This window comes from Chrysochloris asiatica, unplaced genomic scaffold, assembly GCF_000296735.1.
Source record: "Chrysochloris asiatica unplaced genomic scaffold, ChrAsi1.0 scaffold00938, whole genome shotgun sequence".
NCBI lineage: Eukaryota > Metazoa > Chordata > Mammalia > Afrosoricida > Chrysochloridae > Chrysochloris > Chrysochloris asiatica.
Genome location: NW_006409456.1, coordinates 40943 through 45140, shown reverse-complemented (window position 1 = coordinate 45140; position 4198 = coordinate 40943). Strand labels below are relative to the sequence as shown.

The 4198-nt window shown below is 47.4% G+C and overlaps 1 pseudogene; it reads left to right on the top strand.

Moving 5' to 3' along the window:
* The first annotated feature begins 2857 nt into the window (after positions 1-2857).
* LOC102823707 lies at positions 2858-3692 on the top strand (annotated as a pseudogene).
* The last annotated feature ends 506 nt before the right edge of the window (positions 3693-4198 follow it).

Below are 4198 nucleotides of genomic sequence, written 5' to 3'. Positions count from 1 at the left end.
GACCTGTGTGGCCACAGTCAGGCACAGAAGTCCCAGGTCAGGCAGACTGAAGTCCAGGCAAATCCCTGTTTGCATCTAAACAATGGGAATTTTGATTAACAGAAAAAAGTCTCCACTCACCAGAAAGACCAGGACAAGACTTTGCTCTTCTGAGTTGATCAGACTTGCGTCCACTCCGTGCGGGTCAGCCTGAGAACTGTGGGAGAAGCCTTGGAACATCTTCAGGTGGTGCCTCTCCTTCCCTGGGCCTTTGGGCCGGCCCGCCAGGAGGGAGGCTGGTGAAATTAAGGTAAAAAGGCTAGACTGACATCTCGCTGGGCCTCCAAAATGTTGTGGCAGCACGAGTCAGAAAGAACTTATCTCGGAAAACTTAAAAGAGCAAAGTTTATTGCCGGCAGCCAGAGTGTCAGCTCAAGCCCCAATCACTCTGACCCTGAAGTGAGGAGGGGAACAGGGTTTTATACAAAAACACAGAGTGCTTAAAACCAACAGACTTGTCTTGTCAGCTGGGGTGGTAAATTCCAGCAGACCCTTATCCTGTAAGTGGGAATAAACCCATCAATAAACCCTTATCTTGTTTGTATGAATGGGCTAAATTTTTATCCCGTTTGTTCAGGTGTCCTTGGGTCACTCTGGCCTTCAAGGTTTCACTGTAAGAAGTTTATTATTTTTCCATAAGGTGAGGTGGGGGTGGGGGTGCAGGAGGAGCAGGGTGAGATGGAGTTGAAAGGACTTACCGGATACCTGGTTTAAATGGGGACTGTTAGTCATGCTGTAACAAGGCTACTGTTATTTGAGTTAAAAGGGAGATGCCTAAGTAAATTTACAATCACAGGGAAACAAGTTGGGAACCAAATCCTTGAAGAAACAGTAGAAATGCAAGGATACAGATTTGGAAGTAACGTGTGGGATATCTTTTTCTCTTAGATGCTTCTTGTTGTTGTTAAGAGCCTCTAAACTGGTTCTGATTCATGGCAACCCTACATAGGGTTTCCAGGGAGGGGTTGCTGAGCTTGAACCACTAATGTGCTGGACTGCAAGGTTCAAACCGACCTTGCAGTCCAGTACATTAACGTACAGCGCCATACCAGAACTCCATTAGATGCTAGAGAAAGAAATAAACCACGAAAAAATAATTATGAAAAAAAATTAATTCTGAGCATAAGACGTAACTGTGGGCTTTCACATCAGAGTCTCTTATCTTCTCTGTAGAATGAAAGGTTTGTGTGGGCCTCTTTGAGGGAACCAGGTGCAGATGGTTTGAAGTAACTGATGGGCATTGAGAATTTTGTTAAGTGCAGTGGAGTTGGTAGCTTCATCCCACAGCACCACACTAAGAGATAAAGACAGCAAACTTAGCATTGTGGTGGCTGTGTGCCGTGGAGTCGGTTCCGACCCATAGCGACCCTGTACGGGAACAGAATGCCTCCTCTTTCTCCCGCGGAACTGCTGGTAGTTTTCAACTGCTGACCTTATGGTCCGCAGCCTGATTTGTAACCACTACGCTACCAGAGCATTGTAGTATGATGGTATTTTTGCTGGGGTATTGAGGAATTTCTGAGTTTCTGGACCTGTCCCTGCCCACCTCTCACTGAGGAACGATGGCAAAGGAAAACTAAGTTGTGACGTTTTATCTAGTCAGTTCTGGCTCTGGTCCCACATATACTGCATTTAACTCTGCTAACCTCTGTGAAGGGGGTCCTGATGGTGCACTGGTTAAGCACTTGGCTGCTAAAGGTTAGCAGTTTGAACCTACCAGTGGATCCCCAGGAAAAAAGACCGGGCAGTCTGCAGTCCCATTTGTCATTCAGCATCGCTATGGTTACAAGCTGGGCTGCTAACCCCAAGGCCAATAGTTCAAATCTCCCAGTTGCTCTGTGGGAGAAAGATAGGCTTTATGCTCCTGTAAAGATTTACAGCCTGGCAAGTCTTATACAGGATCGCTAGGAGTCCTGGTGTGGCACTGCGGGTTAAGGCACTGTACTGCAAGGTCGGTTTGGACTGCAAGGTCAGCAGTTCAAGCTCACCAGCTGCTCTGCAGAAACTCTACACAGGGTCGCTCGCTGTGTGTTGGAACTGGCTCCACAGCTCACATCCACTACCACCCCATTGGTTAGGTCTAAAGAGCATCAGCCTGAAACTCACTTTGCTTACTTTATCCCCTCTCCTTCTCAGTCCCCTAAACTAAAGATGTTTCACTCTTCTCACTGTGATGGGAATTTAGACTATTCCAACACACCTGTGAACACCAGAGACCAGCAGATAACCAGGAATTGCACATCCCTCCACTGTGAATACTGAGTAGGCTCAGCTGAAACCCCAGAGCTGGTCAGCACCAGGGAAAGCAACCGTTTTGTTACTTTTTCATAGAGAGGAATGATAAACATGGCCCTCTGGTCTCTTACTATTTAGCTTTTAAGAAAGGGCAAGAGAAGAGAAAAAAGGACAGACTCTCATCTCTGCCCATGCTGAGATGAGTTGAGTGCCTCTCCACTCTAGTAAATAGGGGGGAAGACACCCATATGCACTCACTGTTATTATTTAACATAAATGATTCCATGAACCAGTATAGAGCGATTTGGTTCAATCAAATCCTTGTTGTTAAGTGCTGTCCAGTCAGTTCAGATTCATAGTGACCCTGAATAAGGTTTCCAAGGAGCCGCTGGTGAGTTTGAACCACTGACGTTGCGGTCCAGTGCTTTATCCACAGCACCACCCCAGGACTCTGTAATCAAATCATTGGAGAGGAGCACACAGCACAGGCTTGAATTAGGAGTGAAATGGTGGCTTGGAGCTCCCCCTAATGGACAGTGAGCAGCACATTTACACAGATGATTTTTCTCTGCTTCTCAGGAAAATGTGTGGCTGGTTCCTGGGGCAGTTGTTGGCTGAAGAGAGTCAGCATTCTACCCCGCTGGGACTACTCCTGCTCCCAGTGCTCCTGGGATTCTGCCTCCTGCTGCTGGCTGCCAATGGGACTGGGGTCTATGGTGATGAGCAGAGTGAATTTGTGTGTAACACCCAGCAACCGGGTTGCAAGGCTGCCTGCTATAACGCCTTCCACCCCCTCTCCCCACTGCGCTTTTGGCCCTTCCTGGTTACTTTGGTGGCTGTGTCCAGCACCCTATGTATAGGTTTCACCCTGTATCATGTGATACGGCATTGGGAAGAATCAGGAAAGGTGAAGGAGGAGGAGGAGGCCCTGATCTCAGAAGGAGAGAGCAGCAGAGATGCCTCAGGGGCTGGAAGCTCCAGGCTGCTCTGGGCCTATGTGGCACAGATGGTGCTTGCCTTGTCCTTGAGGGGCTGGCCCTCGGTGGTCAGTACTATCTGTATGGGTTCAAGATGCCCAGCTCCTTTGCGTATCGTAGAGAGCCTTGCCTTGGTAGTATAACCTGCAATCTCTCTCGCCCCTCTGAGAAGACCATCTTCTTAAAGACCATGTTTGAGGCCAGTGGCCTCTGTCTCTCATTTACACTTTTAGAACTTGTATTTCTATATCTGGGGAGACAGTGGAGGACCCACAGCACAAATCTTCTTCTAACAACTTAACATCAGAATGTACCAGAAGACACAAGGAACCAACTGATCACTTCCCAGTAGTGAAAACAAAAGAGCAGTTCCAAGAAGCAGGTAAAAAGGGTGCTAATGACCCTTCTTCTTCCTTCTCTGTTATGAAGATCTCCTTCTAGGGCAGATCAGCCTAGAACCTGTGTACAGGTTACACAGAGAAAGCTTGGTTCTAGACTGATGTGTTCCGACCCCTACTCCCAACACATCTTCTTACCCCATCCCCCATCAATTTAAAGACTGCTTTTCAATGAACCAAGACTGGAGTCTGCCACCCCAACTGCCAGTATCTCCTACCCTTCCATTTAGGTTTCTTTCCATTTAGGGCAAATCTAGATTATTATCAATTCTCTACTTTGCAGAGTTATGAAGTCACCTGGCTCACCTTCGAAAGGAACCCTATGACTGGATCTTCTTCCTAACATTCCATAAGTGGGGCTTCACACTCAAGACAGGCTGCTGAAGGATCTTTAAAGGCTAAGTTGGGCCATGTTATCTGAGATATTTCCCTGAAAAATCCCCGATGGTGCCTTCTCACCCAAACTCTCGGCTGTTTCAGTCCCAGAGAAGCTACAGGCCATTGTAATATATTTAAGGGCCATCGTGTTCCAGGTTGTCTGAGTTATTT